Source organism: Neofelis nebulosa, chromosome 7 (genome assembly GCF_028018385.1).
Source record: "Neofelis nebulosa isolate mNeoNeb1 chromosome 7, mNeoNeb1.pri, whole genome shotgun sequence".
NCBI classification, from domain to species: domain Eukaryota; kingdom Metazoa; phylum Chordata; class Mammalia; order Carnivora; family Felidae; genus Neofelis; species Neofelis nebulosa.
In genome coordinates this window covers 39,584,491-39,606,566 of record NC_080788.1, presented here as the reverse complement: position 1 = coordinate 39,606,566, position 22,076 = coordinate 39,584,491, and the positions used below count along the sequence as shown (strand labels likewise).

Genomic DNA, 22,076 nt, shown 5'->3' with positions numbered 1-22,076 from the left:
GATGAAAAAGAAACGAAAGGAGTATGCAGTCCGTTTCGTACCTCCAAAACGCGAAGGCGCGCAAGGCTCGGGCTGGGGCTCGGCGGCAGAGAGGCGCCCGGCCGCGCCCCGCAGGCTCCGCGCCGCGTCCCCCGGCGGGAAGGGCGCCCGAGGCCCTGCGCGCAGTTGGCGCGCCCGGAGCGGCTCGGGGGTGGAGTCCCCAGACGCCGGCGGACGAGCTGGCGCCCTCCCCGGACCACCGCGCCGCGCCGCTGCGCTCGGGGCTTCCCCGCCGCGGGCGCCGCGCCCGGACTGCGGCCGGAGGGCCCGCGCCTGCCCGCGCCGGGCGCCCCACGTCCTGCCCGGACATCCCGGCGTTCTCCTCCCCGCGCCAAACTCGGCTCCCGCAGCCCGCGCCGAGCGGGGCAGCGGGGATCCGCGGAGCCGGTGGAAAGTTAGTGGCGGGGCTGCAGAGCCCCCTCCCCGGACCACAGACCCCAACCCCCCACCCCCCCCCCCGTCTCCCCGTGCCCCCCACGCTTCCAGGCTCCGCGTCCTCGCAGTCCCGGCTACGCCACCTACCTGCTTCCGCGGCCGCCCCGGGCTCGGCCGGCCAGTCGCGCGGTCCTGTCCTCCGGAGCCGGAGCCGCGCCGGAGCGCCGGGCCAGGAGCCGGAGCTGCGGGCTCGGCGAGCGAGCGAGCGAGCGAGTGAGCGAGCCGGCGGGCGGCTGGAGCCGCGGCTGCTGCTGCCGAGCCAGCCCCCACCCCCCGCGTCCCTCGGTCCCTCCCTCCCCTCTCAGCTCCCTCCTCCCTGCTCGTGGCTCCCTCCCTCCCCCCTTCTTTCTCCCGCTTGGGTCCTTTCAGACCCTGCTCTCGCTTGCTCGCTCTCTCGCTTTTTCCGATCTTCCAGTCCCTCTCCAGCTCTCCTCTGGGTTCTTTTTTCTCTGGCTCTGGGTTTTCCAACATCCCTTCTCATCACCCTGCCCCCACCCCGCCTTTTCTCCCTTTTGCTCATTCCTCTCCCATCTCTCTTTTCTCTCTCTAACCCTTTTCTGTGTCTCTTCGTATTTTCTCTTCCTTTTAACCTCCCCCCTCCCCCCACTTCGTCTCTACTGTCCTTTCCCCTCCCTACTCCCCCCTCCCTCCGGGTGGGTCAGTAACGCCTGCCCTGCGTGCTGCCTCGGGATGGGAGATCTCCCCTAGGATGTGGAGGGAAGCCGGGGAGCCCCCAGGCCTGGTGGTAACAGGCTGAGGAGAGAGAGGAATGGGCCAGAGCTGGAAACTGGAACTCCAGACACGGGCTTGAGAAATTTCTGGGCGGAGGGCGCTCCTATAATGTCAAACCCCTAAGCAGGCCGGGTTGAGCCAAGCCTGGTAAGATGAGGAAACTGAGGCCCATGAAGAATAGAGCAAGGACTTGCCTCTTCACAGAGGTCTACTCCAGAGGCAGGGCCTAGAGCACCATTGCTCCTTTGATGACGGGGAAATGAGAGGGTGCCCCAAGCCAATGCACTCCTTCTAGTCTCTCTGCCTATCCCAAGCCCCAGGCCCCCAGGGCCGCTAGGAGGAAGCCTTCTCCACCTTGGGCCGCCTGGCTGCCCCACACAGCACTCCTGGGGGAGAAGTGAGCCCCTAGGAACACTTGGCCCAGGTGTGGAGAAGGGAACCCTCCTCCCCAGCCCCACTCCTCTCTAAGCAATGCCGGACTTACCAACACACTTCTGCTTCTCAGGGATAGAGTAGTAGCGGGTGCTTTGCTTGTGCGATTTGTCTGTTCTCCTCAAACTCGGACAAGAGCAGGAAGGCCCAGACTGGGGCAAAGGTGCTATACACAGCTCTCCCGGGGAATTTGTTACAAATAAAGCACACAGGTTGTCTAAAGCTTTGAGGAATGTGTGTCTGTAACTGTGTCTGGTCGCCTTGCCTTCTCAGCTCAACCGCTGATAGTCGTCATTCTGGGCCTGATGGGGCAAGTCCCACCTACAGAGGCCTTACCTGGCATTCCCACATTTCAGCCCAGTGGGACCCAGAGGAGTGCCACAGGGTCCTGATTCCCACGGATCCCATCGTGCAGCCCTGCTTCGTCAAGATGGGATCGTGATTCTCCTAGTGTCGCTGGGGCCAGAGTTTAAGCCCTTTAGTACATGGTACCGACAGGAAGCAGACCCTCCATCCAGCCCTGGGTAGAGACCAGCCTTGGGATATTGGCAAAACCCCAAAACCCCACACAAATATCCCATCAAGTTTCCTGCCTTGGGACATCAAATCCAATAAATAAACCCATGCCGGGCCTCTGCCGTTCACCCCCCACCCCAAAACCAGAAGCATCTGGTCAGGGCTGGGACTAGGGTGAAGCAGGTTAGGCCCCTAGGGCACAGCATTTAAAGAGGCACTCACGTTCAGGGCCGTGCGTGGGCAGAGGCAGCACCTCCTAAAATTCTGCAGCCTAGTTCCTGCTTCCCTCTAATCCTGGTCAAATCTTAGGGCTGTCCCTAACGAGCAGTGTCGCCTTGGTCCATCACTAGGCCGCTCTGGCCTTCAGTGTCCCCACCTGACCATGAAGAAGCAGAAAGACAGGTTCTCCAAGGGTTTCTCCAGCTCCGAGATGCCGTACTTTGTGGGCTGCCAAAGGCTAAGAGAAGGGGGCCGAACTTTCTGGGTTTGCACTCCTGTGCCACCACTTGCTAACTGTGACACCGGGCAGCCGGTCGCTTCTCTAACCTCGCTTGTCCCGTCAGTAAAGGTGGGAAGGACTACGATGCCGTGAGCCCTCTGAGGATTAAAACAAATGATGCACATTGTCGCCCTTGATAACTGTTAGCAGTTATAGTATACAAGGTAGGTATGTGCACAGTTTTCCTTCCTCTTCCCTTTTGGATTATATGTTCCACCTCCCGCCATGCCTCTCACCCTCACACCTACGTGGTGGGCACCCATTTATAATTCCCAAACCCCGGTTCTACCAGGTTTGGGAGGTGGGCAGGTCTCCCTGGATAACCCTTCACCCCATCTCAACAAGCAAATGCACAGGAAGCAGCCGGCTCCCCCCCCCCCCCCGCCCCGCCCCTCTCTCTCTCTCTCTCCCCCACGCTGCCACACTGCCAGACGTGAATCTCGCAGCTGAGGGTTACTGGCCCCCTCTGCGCTGGGCTGGGGATTGCCTGGTTTTCAGCCATACTCTAAAAAGCCACACGGATCTATAAAGCTGCACCTTCTCCGCCCAGATGGCAGGCCTCCAAGGACACAGGTCCCAACAGAGCCAGGAACACTTTTAGCAAGCATCTCTGAGGGTCGGCTCGGGGTCAGTGTGGCGCCCATGATCCATCATTCGTTTGCCAGTCCCTGAGAGCCTGCTCACGGGAGCCCTGCCCTGCACATCCCACTGCTGTGTAGATGTTCAACCCCGCGACAAGTTTATTTGGAAATTGTGATAACATTTAAGAGCGGGTACTCCTCTAAATGCATGATCTGAGACAAAAGTCCACTATTCTGAATTATCAACCCTGGAAGTCAAAAAACTTGCACTCAAAATAATATACAAACAGGGAGGGGGACAAAACAGAAGAGGCTCTTTATATAGAGAACAAACAGAGGGTTACTGGAGGGGTTGTGGGACGGGGGATAAGCTAAATGCGTAAGGGGCATTAAGGAATCTACTCCTGAAATCATTGTTGCACTATATGCTAACTAACTTGGATGTAAATTAAACAATAAATTAATTAGTTAATTAAAAAAATAAAACAGGGGCACCTGGGTGGCTCAGTCAGTTAAGCATCCGACTTCGGCTCAGGTCATGATCTCACGGTCTGTGGTTTCGAGCCCCGAGTTGGGCTCTGTGCTGACAGCTAGGAGCCTGGAGCCTGCTTGGGATTCTGTGTCTCCCTTTCTCTCTGCCCCTCCCCCCCCCACTCATGCTCTGTCTCTCTCCATCTCTCAAAAATGAATAAACATTAAAAAATTTCTGGGGCGCCTGGGTGGCTCAGTCGGTTAAGCGTCCGACTTCATCTCAGGTCACGATCTCGCGGTGCGCAAGTTCGAGCCCCACGTCGGGCTCTGGGCTGATGGCTCAGAGCCTGGAGCCTGCTTCCGATTCTGTGTCTCCCTCTCTCTCTGCCCCTCCCCCATTCATGCTCTATCTCTCTCTGTCTCAAAAATAAATAAACGTTAAAAAAAATTTTTTTTTAAATAAAAGTAAATAAAAGAAAGAACAACAGCAAAAAAAGAAAAAAAGAAAAACAAAAAGCTTGCACTCTAATTGGGGCAAGAAGACTGTAAAGCACAGGGGTGGAGTGAGGTGATTGAGAGCAGGGGCCTCAGAAGCAGATGCCTGAGTTCAAGTCCAGGCTCCATCACTTGTTAACTATGTGATGGAGAGTGAGCTACTTAATCTCTCCATGCTTCAGTGTTCTCATCTGCAAAATGGGGATGATAGTAAGATAAACACTGCTATTATCCCCATCTTACATGGCAGGAAACCGTGGCTCAGAGAGAAGAATTACCTGGCTCGAATTCACACAGTCAGTAGAGCCCAAGCAGAATGAAATTCATCGCCCTTGCTCTCACCCACTACCTCCCCCCTCGGCTTCTCCTCTCCTTCTTTTTATGGGGCTCCCAGGGTCTCTTCTCCCAGGAAACATCTGACACCCAGCTCATTTCCACCTCTAAACACTTCAGCCTAGATGGGGGTGGAAGATGAGGTGAAAACTCTGGTGACCAAGGTGGGACGGCCTTCTCATTTTTAGAAATAAATTATCAGGGGCGCCTGGGGGGGCTCAGTCCATTGAGCGTCTGACTCTTGATTTAGGCTCAGGTCATGATCCCAGGATCATGGGATCGAGCCCCACATGGGGCTCCGTGCTGAGCATGGACCCTGCTTGGGATTCTCTCTCTCTCTCTCTCTCTCTCTCTCTCTCAAAAAAAAAAAAAAAAAAAAAAAAAATCCAGGGCACCTGGGTGGCTCAGTCGGTTAAGCGTCTGACTTCAGCTCAGGTCATGATCTCATGGTCTGTGTGTTTGAGCCCCACATCGGGCTCTGTGCTAACAGCTCGGAGCCTGGAGCCTGCTTCAGATTCTGCGTCTCCCTCTCTCTCTGCCCCTCCCCCACTCATGCTCTGTCTCTCTCTCAGAAATAAATAAACATTAAAAAAAATTTTTTAATCCATTACAATTTTTAAAAGAGAAAGAAATTATCACAAGGCTAGGACACAAGACACAATGTCCAGGACTCAGACCAGCACACTCCCCACGTCCCCTCTGTGTAGATGAACAGGGGATTCCCTTTGTTCTCCTTCCCTCTCCCTCTTCTCTTCGCTGAGGGGTCACCTTTTCCCCTCCCGCTTTCTGCAGAGCCCTGGCTCAAAGCCCCGGGGAGGAACATCCACAGAAAATGCATCAGGGATGACTGGAATTTGTTGAATGACAGAAAAATTTCAGAACTCATAGGATCTTACAGCTCCTCTGGTGAAAAACCTGCCTTATTAGCAGGGTTAGGAAAACGTCTGTTTTCCCACCACACCCAAAGGCATCTGGGGGCTTCCTTACCTCCTTGTCTATTACAAACCCTTGCATAGGGCTCTGCCTTGGTAAGAGAATAAGCAAAGTATCTACAATTTATTACTAAGGTATACACGTGGTCTCATTTAACTGTCCCAGCAATGCTCTCCAGCAGGCATTAACATCCCCTTTCACAGAAGGGGAAACCAAGGGTCCCAGAAAAAAGTGACAGAACCCACAGTTGAACTCAAGCCTGCTCACCTGCTCTTGCACCATAGGGCTGGCACAAGCAAGGGCCCTGGGGCCAAAATACAAGGAGGCACTCGCTCTCGGGCACCAACTCTTACTTACACAACCCCGAGAAAAAGCAACCTTCGCATACCCTCCAAAGCATTAGAGGGGACTGTGGGCTCCCTGTGTCTTAGTCCTTGACGTGGTCCCGAGGAGAAACCACACAGCAGCCAGCATCCAAGGTAACTCACCAGTGTTACCCCTGCTCACATAACACACACAGACACATCCTCCAACATACCCACACTCAGCCGTCCTGCCCAGCACGCAAATGGCCAAGGGAAGATAACCCAGCACACCTACGTAAACACCAGCACAACGCAAAACGTCTGCACGTGCATATAATACAATTCCTGCACTCACCCAAAAAACAGGGGAGGGAGGTGGGGGATATCTGAGTAAAATCCGAGTGGCGAAACTTTTTTCACAAGCTATTTATGAACCTGCAGCCACCGGTCGAAGCCTCGATTAACTTGGTTGTATTTATTAGATCGTGTTCAATATTTAATAACTTTGAATATGGATTGAATATTTAATGAGTTTGGTAGAGACCCATTTACATTTAAACGTCAGAAGTGCCAATTGCTTTGAACTAGGAATTGAGTTTGTGACTCATGCCCAGAAGCCAGCGCTGGAAATCTCTCCATTCTATGCCTTTCATAGATTTACTTAAATTATAGGTTATCATCATGACATTATTACACTATTATTTGCTATTATAACAGATTATTTATTACACAGTCCCAGGGAATGTGGCATTTAGACACCGAATTTCCCTGCGTCCAGGCAAACTTGGATTGGGTCTCTTGTTCTCTCTCCTCCATGTCTGCCAGGAAAAGGCACCGAATATGATGCTGTGAAATGCTCTCGTCTTAAGCCCTTAGTCCTCCCACAGGCACAAGATGATCTGGGAGTGATTTATGTGGTATACATTTTCCAAGACCAATTTGTCCAAGCGAGGGAACTCTGCAGACTGTGGGCGAGCGACATGAATTTCTGAAGCTTCTTTTTACCGAAAGGAGAGAATCGGATGCAAAATGCAGCTTTCAGAGGCATCATGGAGATTCCTGAAAGTCCTTGGAGGATGTGGGATTCTGGAAGTCAATGAGCGAACTTAGCATATCCACGTATGCAGGTTTTTACGTAAGTTACGGTTATAATAATGATGATGGCGTATGGGTAAAAAGTAATTACAAAATGTGGTTTGTCAGGGGCCAGAGTTAAATCACTGGCAATGGTCCTTATGCCATAGCAGGCTGCAGCCCAGCAGGGTCAACTGCTTACTCACCACAGAGAGATAATGCCTTCCCCATCAAATACCTCATCTCACTGACACACATTTGTCATATTCTGATCTGCTTTGATTTGGGGTCCGCAGCAAATGTAAATGAATGCTGTCCAAAGAATAGTAATGATAGGGGCACCTGGGTGGCTCAGACGGGTAAGCCTCCGACTTCGGCTCAGGTCATGATCTCGCAGCTCGTGGGTTCGAGCCCCGCATCTGGCCCTGGGCTGAGGGCTCAGAGCCTGGAGCCTGCTTAAGATTCTGTCTCCCTCTCTCTCTGCCCCTCCCCCCTCTCAAAAATAAATAAAAAATTTATAAAAAAAAGGAATAGTAATGATAATAAAAACCATTAGGTGGATAGTAAGCCTCTGACCAAGTCTGTGTGGTCATGCCTCTTGGAAACTATTCTCATTGTATTTGCAACAGATGATCGGGAAAAATACACCACTAAGTGCTTCCCTCCTCCTCACCTGCATCCGTGTGCCAACCTTTACATCCTACCTGACACCTGAGAGCCACCCCAGTCTATCTGCACGTCCTGAATTCGACATAGTATTCTGCCCGCCCCATCCCGCCCCCGACTTTATTTCTGCTGTTCTCAGAGCCTGAATATCCTTCCCATTCCTCTTTCCAGCTTGGTAAATTCCAGTCTTGTCCTTTAAAACCCTGCTCATTGACAAGGCCTTTCTTGGCCCCTTCAGCCTACCTGTCTACCTGCCTTGGTTAGTACTTTTCTCACTGTCATCTGACGATCTCTTCACCGGTCTACCTGCCACCATTGGACAGTGACTTTCATAAAGGCATTTCAATGGCGCCAATGTTTCAGACAGCGCCCGGCCTAATGTTGGATGGATGGATGGCACACAGCTTTCCTTCTTGGCTCTTTATCCTTTGACTTGAGTGGAGTGAAGTGTTGGTTGAGGAGGCCATCCCTACTTTCCGGGAAGCTCCTAATGTTACTCACTCTTAGACTCAAGTCAAAGCTCCAAGGGATTGGCCACCCCTTCGTTTTACAGATAACGTCCAATCCCTCATGTTTTCATCCAACGGGCATTTACAATGTTCTCACTGTGTGTGCCAGGCTCTCCCTGCCGTGCGTCACAACCCAAATTGCTGAGTCAACCCAAGGGGATTTCGAGGAGTGCCCAGGGTCCCAGGGGGGCAGCATCGCTTCTCCAGCCCTGTTAGCAGTCAGTTCCCTGCAGTGACCGAGAGACTTTGGAAGAAGCAGAAGAATCGCCCACCTCAGGAGGGGGTCTGGGACTCCTGGCCGGTGGCAGCTCCGTTTGGCAAACCCTCAGCTCTTTATAAATGCCTCAAGTCCTCGGCGGAAGTAGGTAGGGTACCAACTCAATTCTCACGTAAAACGAAGCGCCAGCCTGCTGTTCAGTCTCTTCTGCCACCGCTCCCCGCTCTGCTCTTGGTTCCCCAGCGATGCTGCAGATTTGCAGGCCCTGTGTCCTACGGGAACACAAGCGAGGGAAGGGGCTTCCATTCGGTTTGCTGCCACATATCTGGTACACAGTAGGCCACCAAGAATGTTTCTTAGAAGCATCAGTGAATGAGATGTCACACCCCAGTCTTTCCTAGTGATATCTCCTCTGTTTGGAGCGCCCTTCCAGCTTTCTTCTTACTCATCCAGCAAGACAGCTTGGGCATGTTGTCCTATCAGAAATCTTCCTTGGAGCCCCCGGGCTGGACTGAACCCCCTTCCTCTGGGTTTCCTGGAACCCTGTACCCAGGCCTCTCTTTCACTAACCACAGCACGCTCCACTTATCTGTTACAACGTCTGCTTCCCACACCAGATGTCGAGATCATGAAGACAGGAACCACATACCATTCATCTTCATACCCTCACCTCCTTGGCAAGGCATCTGGAACACAGAAAGCACTCTATAATGATTTGTCAAGTTGAACTAAACAACCCCAAATGGATGCAGATTGGGTCCTACCAAATGTGATGGCTGATTCATTTGGTCATTTGGCAAATATTGATTGAGTGCCTCTGAGGTGCCAAGCACTGTTCTAGGTATTGGAGATCCAGCACTGAGCCAAACAGACAAAAATAACGATAATGGCAGTACTTGTCAATTAGACGTGACCCAGATATTTTAGCAGGGTAGTTAAATGGTATGTGGAGTCAATATGGAAACTGTTTTGAACTTCAGCTTTCACCGTGGTATGATATAAGTAAGGCAAGAAATTCAGGGTCCCAATAACTCCACAGTCTCTCTTTCCTGGGTTCCAGTATCTGCATCTATATAACCGATACATGTTATAATTTCCCATGAGATATGTTGATATATGTTTACACAGGGTCCTCTGAAATTCCTTGCACATTTTTAAATCTCAATAATTTGCCTAGAAACACTTTACAAATAGCATTAAGTATTCCAAGGCTTAGAAAACACTTCACAATGGCCCAAAGTACAATTTAAATCCCATGATAAATAAAAAATTAAAGTGCAATCAGCTTTCAATTCAGTTGCAATTCAATTTGCCTTTAAGTGTCATTTATGGATTTCTTTGATCATACCCGCTCCCTATGTTACATTTAACAAGCTTTGATTGAGTCCTTCTATTGTGCCAGGCACTGGAGTAGGCATGAAGGAAAACCAAGATTGATAGGACATGATCTTAACCTTTATAGTGCCCCCGGTTTAGTGGGAGAGACGGAAAGGCACCTTACCTGCTGTAACACATGACACCTTGCAAAGCCTCAACCCAGGTATACACAGGCACTATGGGAGCACAGAGGACAAGCATGTTCCTCCTGCCTGGGGAGGTATCGGGAAGGCCTGGTGGAAATGGTGATGGCTGAGCCACACCTGAATCCGTAAGTCTGGTTTGGCAACCAGTGAAAAGAAGGGAAAGGAAGCGCTGGAGAAAGAAGGGACATGCGCACAGCGATGGAAGATATACGACACGTTCAAGAATGGTACATTTGCAGCTGGAACAAATGCAATGAAGAGAAGAAGGTTGGAAAGGCGAACGGGCTCTGATGGTGAAGGGTACTGACTGATAGGTCAGAATTTTATCCTGGAGATAATGGAGAATATCATCAAAGCTTAAAGGTTTTAAGATGATACGATGCCTTTATGTATATGTGTTGTATGTATTATATATGCATTATATTATATATTATTATACTATATATGCTAATACACTACATATATTAATATACTAATATGTACTAATATACCATAATATATACTAACAATGTTTTTAGTATATTAGTATTTATTATAGTATACTCTATTATATTTTATATTATACTATATATGCATGTATTATACTATATTATGCATATTATAAGGACATAGTTAAAATATTCTGCCACAAAAAAATGCATGAAGACCAATACTATTGGCCTTTTATGGAGTGTTTACTGTGTGTCAGGAGGCACTGCGTGAAGCACCTGAGAGGTACTGTCACATGTTCTCGTCACATCAACCCTGAGATGAAGGTATCGTGAGGCCCATTTTACAGATGTAACCATGGAGGTTCCAAGTGGTTAAGTCTCCCTGCTAGTCTCCCAGCTAGTCTGTAGCACTTGAACTTAGGTGGATCTGACTCCAATCACCTCTGGACCATGGCAGCAGCTTGTCCAAACAATTAAGAAACTCATGAATGAGGGGTTTACATAAAATTCTCTTTTCTGCCTTCGTATATATCACAGGTTTTTAAATGTTCACACTTTTTAGCCCAACAATGAGATTTCTGGGAATAAATCTTAATAATCCGAAATTCGCCCAAAGATGAGTGCACAAAGGTGGTCATTGCAATGTCATTTATAACAGAGAGAAATTGTGAGGCACTCTAAGTGCTCAGCAGTAGGGAAAGGGTTCATTATGAAATGATGGAGTATTACATAAGCATCAAAATTATGATTGCATGGGACAGAAAATTGTAAATACATAACCTCAACTATGTAAAGAAAATGCACCGCAAAAAAAGAGAGCAAAGACACAAAAGACACATGTCAAATGTAAGTGGTGACCTCCGTGAGGGGACGAAGCTTTTTTCGTCCTACACATTCCAAATTTTCTACATGTGAGCACCTCATTCTCTCTCTCTCTTTTTTTTTTTAAGGTTTTACTTTTATGTAATCTCTATACCCAATGTGGAATTTGAACTTACAACCCCGAGATCAAGAGTCAAAGGCTCTACTGACTGAGCCAGCCAGGCACCCCTTGAGCACCTCATTCTTGAGATAAAGAAAAAAAATTTTTAATTTTTTTTCAACGTTTTTTATTTATTTTTGGGACAGAGAGAGACAAAGCATGAACGGGGGAGGGGCAGAGAGAGAGGGAGACACAGAATCGGAAACAGGCTCCAGGCTCCGAGCCATCAGCCCAGAGCCTGACGCGGGGCTCGAACTCACGGACCGCGAGATCGTGACCTGGCTGAAGTCGGACGCTTAACCGACTGCGCCACCCAGGCGCCCCTTGAAAAAAAATTTTTAACACCATCCTTTGTCTTTTTTAAAGACATGCCAGCTGGATCAGCCTGGGCAGTCAGAGAAATGACAGATGTCTACAGCCAAGTCACCTCCCTGCCACTTGATCCTCGGATGTCGTTAGATCAAAACATTGACAGAGCTAGTGTCCTGGCCAGGACAAGCAAGGGTCTGAATTCAAATCATTCCATTTATTTACAGGTCCTCAAATATTCAAAGGATGCAAAATCATGCATCTTAAAATCAAAAATGTAAATTGCAATGTTCTTACAATTTGTTTCATGAACACTCCCTGTTTGTTCCTTAGCGTGACCGTGACCGTGTTCAATTTTCGGGGGCTGGGGTTGGAGAAGAAAGAGCAAAGCCAGCACTTTGGGGCCCAATCTGGGAAACCAACTGTCGGGTTAAGCGCTGAAACTTTACTATGAGATTGGTGGGCCCTCTCCGTGGAATTAGAGCTAAAGCTAATAACCTAATTTGGAATAATTTAAAGCTCTTTTTAGGGAAGTTTTTTACTCAATTGGGCTCATTATGCATGGGTTTAATGTGTAACAATTTGTTCTTGAAAGCTAACATTATTGTTGGCAATAAAGATAGGAAGTGGAAATAAGTTTCCAATATGTAAAGCAGATTTATTTCTCGTTTCATATGGACTTGTTCCGGGTCTCTGCTTATGAATCACACCATGCTCCCTGCAAAAAGATGCTGTCCATGCAGTTGGTTATGATAAATGGCCTGTAATTGTGAATCTGATATTGGTTTTCAATATTGAATTTATCATTCTGTCCTCTTAACAGATATTAAATACTTTTCAGAATTTATCCATTTGCCTGATCCATCTGTGATTTTTCAATATGTAAAATTTATTAGTTTCCTAGTTTTTTGAGATTTTAACAGTCGACAACATCATTAATAATGCTGAGTAATGGAGCTGACCTCTTTTAAACCCCGTTCCCTTCCACTAATCCAGAACATCCAAATTGAATCAAAATGTATTCGATTTAGGGACCCGAAAAAGAAAACGGCTGGCCGGGGCGGGGCGCCTGGTCTGAAATGCGGCTCCCACAGGCTGGTCATCCCTCTGCCTCTTCACCTCCGAGCTGGCAGCTGGCGGGAGAAGGCGGCTCGCACCTTCACCGCCTCCTCCTCCTCCTCCTCCCATTGAATGAGCCAGCTTAGCGGCCCTCCACTCCCTCGGCTGCCTCAGTTTCTTCAACGCGGGGTGATTGATGATAATAATAATGCTGCTTGTCTGGCTCCCTCATGGAAAGCGCTTTGTGAATTAATAGAAGCGAGCAGGCTGTGCACTTGGAGAGCCCCCTCCAGGACGGCTCCCATGCCGCCCTGGACCGCTCATCCAGCTCGGCTGGGAAAGATTCCTGCCCTTCATAATCTGGGGTAGTGCAAAAAGAGAGAAAGAAATCAGGCTGGGTGAAAGAGAAACAAGGCGGTGTGAGACAGTGACAAAACTAAACTTACCCTGCCCCCTGCTTCTGTGCATTTAAGGCCACCCCGGCGTGTTGTGGCCAGAACAGCATGACAACCAGCTCAAGGTCAAAACTGGGGGCCTGGGTTTTTTGCGGGGCTCTGTTGTTGCTGGAGTTTGTAGCCTACGGGGCCACATCCCACAGTTCCTGTATCATCCACCGTGTTGAGCGGACACCTGGAGGCACAAAGGCTTACAGAACTGAGCTCCCAAGGTCAGGGAACACATTGGCCACCAGCTGCAGGGGTCCTTCAGCCAGGGCCCCAGAAGAGGATGGAATCAGGGCGGTGCACACAGGTCGAAGGACAGTGAGCCTCGTGACAGGCCAGGGGAGAAACGGAAAGCAGCCTGAAGAAGGGGCCAGCTGAGTTTCCTGGTCACACTTAGGGAACACAGAGGGTCACCTTCTCAGGACCATTCCAAGAGGAGCAGCCCCACTGCTGCCTCTGACCTGCAGAAAGTTGGAAAATAACTGCCTTTCCTTCCCCTGAGGCCTAATCTCATATTCTTGCAGCAGCCCAATTGACTTTCAATCCAATGCAAATCAGCTTCCTTGGAAGTTTTGTCTATTTAAGGATTATGGGCCAAGATCAAACTATCAGAAGAAACTGGGAGCCGTCAATAGGGTCGGTGAGAGGCGACAAGTTTCCAAAGGGCTCCTGTGTCAAGAAGAAACTTGCCTTTTGACCAAAAGCCAGAGGGCCACCTGGTTCCAGATCTGGCCTATGAGGAGCCATATCAGATCAATTGTCTGTCCCAGCTAAGACCGGAAGCCAAGGCTCCACAAACTCCCTTTATGATGCGCTTTCTGCCCTGCCCGAGCATGATTTACAAACTGCCCCAAATCCCAGGCATTTCAGAGCCATTTATAGATTCGGCTTTTCTTCCTCCATCTCTTGCTGCACTTCTCCCATCAACGGCTAACCACCCTTCAAAGTCTTCTCTCAAACAAAAGGTAATTTTAGCCTGACAAGTGTTTAACTGAGTACCTGAATGTCTAGATGCTTCGCGCTTCAACTGCTATGGAGATACAAAAAAACATATGAAATAAAGTCTCTAGGGGCGTCTGGGTGGCTCAGCCGGCTGAGCGTGTGACTTCATCTCAGGTCATGATCTCGTAGTTCGTGAGTTCAAGCCCCACATCGGGCTCTCTGCTGTCAGCACAGAGCCTGCTTCGGATCCTCTGTCCCCCTCTCTCTGCCCCACCCCTGCTTGTGTGCTCTCTCTCTCCTCCAAAAAATAAACATTTAAAAGATAATAATAATAAAATGAAACACAGTCTCCAACCTCAGGCAGGACTAATAATGGCACTTCACTTAATAATCAATTATTAAACACTTACTGCATGCCTGGTCCAGCTCTGGACACTGCAAAAACTCGGGAAAAAGAATCCCGTTTAGTCCCTTCCCAAGGAGCTCACCTGATGAGAGAGAGAGATTAGAGGTTTTAACATACAAACCCTAGTGAAACCTGATGTAATGTTAAGCCGTGTGATTGAGGCAATAGGTACAAAAGGGTTGGGCAAGACTGATGTGGACTGGAAGCCATCAGAGTAAACCTTATGAAGGAGGAGGCAGGAAAAAGGAACGCAAGAAAAGGATGGGCCAAGCAGAGAGGACAAGATACACATTGTGTGTGTGTGTGTGTGTGTGTGTGTGTGTGTGTGTGTGTGTGTGTTACTATCTTGGTTTATCTTTATTGTGTGTTATCTTTATTATCTTTATTTTATTTCATTATATCTTTATTATCTTTATTGTTTATGTGTGTTACTATCTTTATAATTCAGTCCTTCAGATATCTGCCCACCCTCCCAGGTACTTGCCCATACTTATCTGACAAAGGAAAGGGGCAACAAGGTTTAGGGAGCACCTACCTCATGCCAGGAGGCATATTTCCCTTAACATTCATTGTCATATGCGTCCTGCCCAACTGCCCTGCCAAGTAGATATCATGAGCCCCCCCTTTTTTTTGGAAGAGGACCTCAGAGCTCAACAGGGAAATCATTTGCCCAAGACTATCTGACAAGTATCTGGGGTGCCTGGGTGGTTCAGTTGGTTAAGCATCCAACTTCGGCTCAGGTCATGATCTCACGGTTCATGAGTTCGAGCCCCGTGCTGGGCTCTGTGCTGACAGCTCAGAGCCTGGAGCCTGCTTCAGATTCTGTGTCTTCCTCTCTCTCTGCCCCTCCCCTACCTGTGCTCTCTCTCTCTCTCTTTCTCTTTCTCTCTCCCTCTCTCTCTCTCTCTTTCTCTCTCAAAAATAAATAGACATTAAACAAATTTTAAAAAAAGACTGTATGACAAGTATCAGCCAGGCTGGGATTCAAACCTTGGCCTTGATCTCCTAGATCTCATAGTCTCTTACCACTGAATCATGTGGACTCTAGGAAGCAGAGTGGCAGTACTCCTCATGGAAGTCAAGGCCATGCTCGAGACCAGGATCCGGAAGGAAGAGGAGGAAGAGAAACGGCATGATGACCGCCCTTCTAAGCATGACCAGCCCAAGTGCTGTGGAGGGCAGGGAAGAGAAACTTGCAGACCATTCAGCTGTTTAGCGAGAGACACCCCTACGCTCCCTTGGGGTATTTCCTGGGGCTGTCATCCACACTCCGACTTTTCATCACGTTGGCTGCTCCTTATGGTAAGATGTCAGTCCTCCTGAAGATACGAGGCCCTCCTGCAGCAGCTGGGGTCCCCTCCAGGGCTCCCGGTCCTTCATCCAGGGCAAGGCAGGCTTAGTGAGATTGGGTGCTCGGAGAAGCTCCGTTTCTCGACTCTGTCCTCTTCGAAGAGGCGTGGGAGGAAAAAACTCACTGAACCAGAAAATACATATCTTCTGAGCACTTAAATGGGTCCTGTTTTAAGCCTAGATCGGTGTAATTAAAATTATAAGAAAATAAGACCAAAGGATACCCCCCACCGTCCTTAATTAGGAGCGAGATGAGAAGGAAGAAACTCTGGTGTAACTTATTTAAAAGGCATAGTCCTGAAGTGGGACCAAGAAAGAGAATAATTAAAATGAAGGTTTCATTATTGTTTTTTGAAAGGGTCTCGGCGGACAGAGGGGTCTAATTGGCAGACAAGACACATGAAGGGCATTTGCTCATTCTCGGAGTGACTGTTCTGAAGATGGATGTGCAGAAAGCACTAGTCTCTGGGCCCTCTTTCCTACCTCCCCAGGGTCTTTCCAAACAGACGGGAGAACAGGAAAATACCAGGGGGCCGGGATCCTGGGTACACCGACGCCCATCACAAGAAATGGTGAAATTTCTCATATTCCCTTGGCATGCAGGAGGTGGAGTGACCACGGCTGCCATTGCCATCATCGTTATGGCTGCTGTTGTTAACATTTATCCAACATTGTACTCAGCACAGCGCAGAGCATAACGCAGGATGCAGCCCCAGCTTTGGAAATAAACATCCAGGCTCCCTACTGGATTTCTGCCCCAGCAGGGCACCCAGGCTTCAGCAATTCTGGATCACTCCATCCTCCACTCCCCTGACGCTGCCTCTTGGTTTTCCTTGAGCCATTTCACGTCTCCTGGAAACAGCCTAGCGTTCTGAGGCCCCGACCGGGTTGCTTGGCCCTCAACTGGCCTCTCTAGCCAAAGTCAGGGCTCCCAGAACAGGGCTGAAAGTGGAAGCTGGCGTGGGCAAGCCGATCCGAGAGGGAACGAACGCAGGCAGGGAAAGCGTGAAGCCAAGAAAGCATGGCGTTTCTCACGACTGGCGTGAGAGTCAGATTCAGTACTTTGCCTAACGTCACCCGCCACCCCCGCTGCTCCAGGCCCCTCGTTTCTCTTACCACTTCATTCTGCAATCTTGCACTTTAGAAATCCATGTGTACTCTTTAACAATCAAGACCCACACCACAGCAAATTTTATCCGTATGCGTCTTTGGAACACGAAAGCCTTGACAAGTGTCCATGGCCATCTAAGAAATGTATAAATATTATCTGTACACATTAGTTCCTCAAGCAAAGTCCCACTTCCCACTGCCAAATGTTATTTTTTATAGCAGCTCTGCAAGATGAGTGAAGGCGTATATTTTACCAGTAAGCCACTTTTTATAGTGTGGGGGGGGAAAAAAAGCCCCAAACATTTTTATTGCTTTTTAACCAACAGGATATCTGAATGCAAATGAATGAATCACCTTTGCGATGATTGGCTGCCAGAGTTTCCTTGTCATACACAGAGCAGGCTCAGTGGATGTGACTTGTATCCTCATGAGTCCAGGGAAAGAAAAAAGACTGACTGCTACCAGTGAATTATGAGATTTGTCTTTATCAGTGAAAATAAGGTCATAACTGAGCCCAGCTACCGCCTATTATATGTGTGTTCCATCTACTTTTCTGTATAATGTGATCCAGTGTGCCAGGGTGAGCCAGACCAGCCCAGTGTATAAATTAGCCATTTTAAAAAGCTGCATTAAATCTTTAAGGCCACCAGGGTACCTTTTAATGCATTGATGCCACTCTTCAATAGACGCTCGTGTTCTTTACTTCTGACCTACATTTCGATGACAATCTGATGGAAAAAGGTACTGGAAGGACTCTCCTAAGTGTCTCTGAAACTAGAGAGAAAAACTAATACGTCGAAGCACAAGTGTGGATCCCCGTCAAAAGCCAGCCAGTTGTGGACCTGGGTTCCTCATAGCTACTTCTAAGGAGAACAATTCATTCATTCATTCATTCATTCAGTATTTGTTTACAGAGCAGTTTCTCTGTGCAAAACACCAGGCAGACCTCTGAAGTCCTGGCTCTTCCAAAAGCCAAGGAGAGGGGGTAGGCTTTACACGATGGAAGCTCTTTAGGGGAAGGACGAAGGAAATCATGGGAATTTTCTAAAGCCCTGTTTTAGAAACTCCTTTCTGCATCCCAAACAAGCTGACACTAAATCCTACGAAGTGGGATGTGTTTAATGTGGAGGATCAAAAGAAATAAAAAGACGCTGCAACTCACATCTCCTCCGCATCGTCTTTGGCCGGGAACTTGCACACTGGTCTCCTTGGAGCTACTTCTGGGGAAACAAGTGTGCCAAACACTGCCACACGGAGTAGTCTAGGTCCACTCGGCAGTCTTCTCTTCCAGAACAGCGACAGAGGTAGGGCAGCCCAGCAGCGGGCCAAGGGCTGTGAGGGATAGAGGGATCAAACAGACACTAGTCTCTATCCGCAAAAAGCTCACAACTCATTCACTGAATAAAGGATTATTGGGCGTCTAGTGTCTCTACCTGCTCTGTTTGGCTAGCTGGACTTTTCAGCCATAACCAAACCAGTGGGAAGAAACAACGGAAGGCTTGTGTCCTTGTATATACTTTAAAAATCAGACCCACACACACCGTCATAAAATTCCACCCACACAAGTCTTCGGATCAGGAAAGCACCGACAAGGGTCGGTGTCTGCCTAACACAAAGAACCTGCTCACTCTTTCATTCAATGCATTTTTATTGAAAACGTGCCAGATGTTGTTCTAAGCCCTTGGAGAACAGTGAACTAAACAAGGTGCCTATCCCTGTGGAGGTTACACTGATGGGAGAAGACAGACAATAAATAAACACATGCACGATGTGTACAGTTTCCCCAGTAGAGTAGAGTGGACTCTGGACCCCAGCTGCCTTGGTTTGAGCCCATCTCTGTCAATTACTAGCTGTAGAACCTTAGGGAAGTTATTTAACCTGTGGTGTCTCGGTTTTCTCATCTGTAAAATGCAGATACTGATGATGATGATGATGATGATGAGAAGAAGAAGAAGAAAAATACCTAATTCGTAAGGCTGCCGTTAAGGTCAGTCGTGTCAATCTACGTAAAGTGTTTTGAACAGTACGAGGCGAGTCGTTAGTATCATACGTGAGTGCCAGTAATATCAATTCCCTGCTTGTCAGATAGAGATGAAATGGCACATTAAAAATAAGGATATAGGGGCGCCTGGGTGGCTCAGTCGGTTAAGCGTCCGACTTCAGCTCAGGTCACGATCTCGCGGTCCGTGAGTTCGAGCCCCGCGTAGGGCTCTGGGCTGACGGCTCGGAGCCTGGAGCCTGCTTCCGATTCTGTGTCTCCCTCTCTCTCTGGCCCTCCCCCATTCATGCTCTGTCTCTCTCTGTCTCAAAAATAAATAAACGTTAAAAAAAAAATTTGTTTTAATAAGGATATAGAGATGATGGGGGTGCTATTTGAAATTGGGGGGTCAGAAGGAGGGGACATTTGAACTGAGACCTGAATGAGGCAAGGGCATGAGACATTCAGTCACCAGGTAAGGGCACCGGAGGCAGAGAATGACAAGAGCTAAATCCCTGCCGTGGGGCCATGGCTGGGGTGACAAGGAGCAGCGAGATACTGGAATTGGCCACAGCAGAGGGAGGGAGACGAGTGGCAGGATGTGAGGCTGGTGAGGCGGCCACGGGCTGGTTTTATCAGGCCCTGTGGGCCATAGTAGGGTCTTTGATATTATTCTAAGAGTAACAACAAGTGAACAGGGTGTTGAGCAAGGGAGTGACAAAATTGATATTTTAAAATCTTCTGTGTATGGTGGTGCCTCAAAAAATTCAAAACAGAATTGGGGCCCCTGGGTGGCTCAGTCAGCTAAGCAGCCGGCTCTTGGCTTTGGCTCAGGTCATGATCTCACGGTTCGTGAGCTCAAGCCCCACATGGGGCTCTGTGTTGACAGTGCAGAGCCTGCTTGGGATTCTCTCCCTCCCTCTCTCTCTGCCCCTCCCCTGCTTGTGTGCTGTTTCTCTCAAAATAAATAAGTACACTTGAAAACAAATTCAAACCAGAAATACCATATGATCCGTCAGTTCCACTTGTGGGTATGTGTTGAAAAGAATTGAATGCAGGGTCTTGAAGAGACATTTGTATGCCTGTGTTCATAGCAACACTATTCACAATAGCTAAACGGTGGAGGCAACCAAAGGAAGGAAATGCAGACAACACGTTGCAACATTGAAAACGACACACTAAGTGAAACAAGCCAGTCACAAAAAAACCAAAAAAATCCTGTATGATTCCACTTACATGAGGTATCTGGAAGAGTCAGATTTGTAGAAACAGAAAGTAGGATGGTGGACGCACCAAGGGCTCAAGGGAAGGGGGAATAGAATTATTGTTTAATGGATACAGAGTTTCAGTTTTGCAAGATGAAAACAGTTCTGGAGGTGGTTGCACAACAATGTGAATGTACCTAACTACTGAAATGTATACTTAAAAATGGTTACAACAATGAATTTTATGTGTACTTAAAAGTGGTTACAAGGATGAATTTTACATATGTGTATTTTACTGAAATTACAAAAAAAAAAAAATCTTCTATGGGGCACCTGGGTGGCTCAGTTGGTGAAGCATCCGACTTTGGCTCAGGTCATGATCTCACGGTTCATGAGTTCGAGCCCCACGTCGGGCTCTGTGCTGACAGCTCGGAACCTGGAGCCTGCTTCGGATTCTGTGTCTCCCTCTCTCTCTGTCCCTCTCCAGCTCATGCTCTGTCTCTCTCTCTCTCAAAGAAATAAATGAATAAACGTTAAAAAAAAATTTTTTTAATCTTCTGTGTGGCAAATAGACTGGTGGCAAGAAAAAGTGGAAGTGGGGAGGCCCCTGAGATGTTCAGTTAACTGCGGCCTTGTAACAAACCAAGCCAAAACTTGGTGCCATAGAACAATCACCAAGTTATCGTCTCTCTTGGTTCCGTGGGTCACTGAGGCTCAGCTGGCTGGGTCTTCTGCTCCCGGTGAAATGGATCAGGCTGCTGTCCTATGAGGGCACAACTGGCTGAAATGTCCATGATATTCACTCATATTTCTGGCACCTTCGTTGGGGGGGGGGGGGGGGGCAGTGAAAAGGCTGGGCTCAGCTGGGACGCTGACTGCTGGACCTTTCTCTTACTCGGTACAGTCTCAGGCCTCTCCCTTTCATATGACCTCTCCACGGGGCCTCGTCACTGAGTCTGTCCAGCAGAGTAGCTGGACTCCTCACAGGCGGCTCCGGGCTCTCAGAAGTACAAACGCCTTCTTGATGCCCAGGCCAAAAAAAACGCAGCGAATCACGTGTCCCATGTTCCATTAATTAAAATGAGTCACGAGCCAGCCAGCATTCAATGTTATAGATGCAGACAGGCATGACTCCCAGGAGGCCTGGTTCCCTGGAGACCATCGTGTAGCCTCACTAAGTGGTGGCAGCAATTCAGGTGTGAGAAAACGGAGGCTTAGCCCCGGAAGACAGCAGCGGAGGTGGTGAGAAATGGTTGATTTGGGATATATTTTGAAGGTAGAATCGGTAAGATTTGCTCATGGCTCAGTTATGAGCTCAAAGATATGTTGGGTGGTGCCTGGGTGGCTCCGTCGGTTAAGCGTCCTACTTCAGTTCAAGTCATGATCTTGACTTCATGAGTTTGAGCCCCACCTCGAGTTCACTGCTGTCAACACCGAGCCTGCTGCGGATCCCCGTCCCCCCCTCTCTCTCTCTGCCCCTCCCCCTGCTTGCACTCTCTCTCAAAAATAAAACCACCCGGGTGCCCCCGGCCTCTTTTATTTATCACCGTTCCCCCTCCCCCTGCTCTGAGTTTCTACTTTCTGATCCGAAAGACAAGGATCATAAAACCTGCTCACCCTCGTATGTGAGACCAATCCGCCTTGGGTTTGTTACAAATGCAGTGGCCACGGGAAGACCACACAGCCTGAAATCAGGAAGTCTAGTTCCAGCCCCAGGTCCATCTTTGCCTGGCTGTCGGAACCTGGGCAGGTCATGGAACCTCGCTTTGCCTGCTTCCTTATAAAATCAGGCCATAGTGGGGCGCCTGGGTGGCGCAGTCGGTTAAGCGTCCGACTTCAGCCAGGTCACGATCTCGCGGTCCGTGAGTTCGAGCCCCGCGTCAGGCTCTGGGCTGATGGCTCGGAGCCTGGAGCCTGTTTCCGATTCTGTGTCTCCCTCTCTCTCTGCCCCTCCCCCGTTCATGCTCTGTCTCTCTCTGTCCCAAAAATAAATAAAAAACATTGAAAAAAAAATTTAAAAAAAAAAAATAAAAAATAAAATCAGGCCATAGTATCTGCATTGCCTGTGCCAAAGGCATTTTTATGAGAAGCAGCACAAAAA

The 22,076-nt window shown here is 48.8% G+C and overlaps 1 protein-coding gene and 1 long non-coding RNA gene across 2 annotated transcripts in view; both read right to left on the bottom strand.

Annotated features, from left to right (window-relative positions):
* MEGF11 (multiple EGF like domains 11) overlaps positions 1-701 on the bottom strand; it is a 358,279-nt gene extending 357,578 nt beyond the window's left edge. Inside the window, exon 1 of the mRNA XM_058737313.1 lies at positions 562-701. The gene's annotated coding sequence lies outside the window, so the exon portion shown is untranslated. The remainder of the gene's footprint in view (positions 1-561) is intronic.
* Positions 702-6,226: 5,525 nt separating this feature from the next.
* LOC131516394 (uncharacterized) lies at positions 6,227-14,429 on the bottom strand. The gene is made up of 2 exons (XR_009264050.1): positions 14,337-14,429; positions 6,227-8,923 (listed from the first exon to the last, which is right to left on the bottom strand). It is a non-coding gene; the product is annotated as an uncharacterized LOC131516394 (long non-coding RNA).
* Between the last annotated feature and the right edge of the window lie 7,647 nt (positions 14,430-22,076).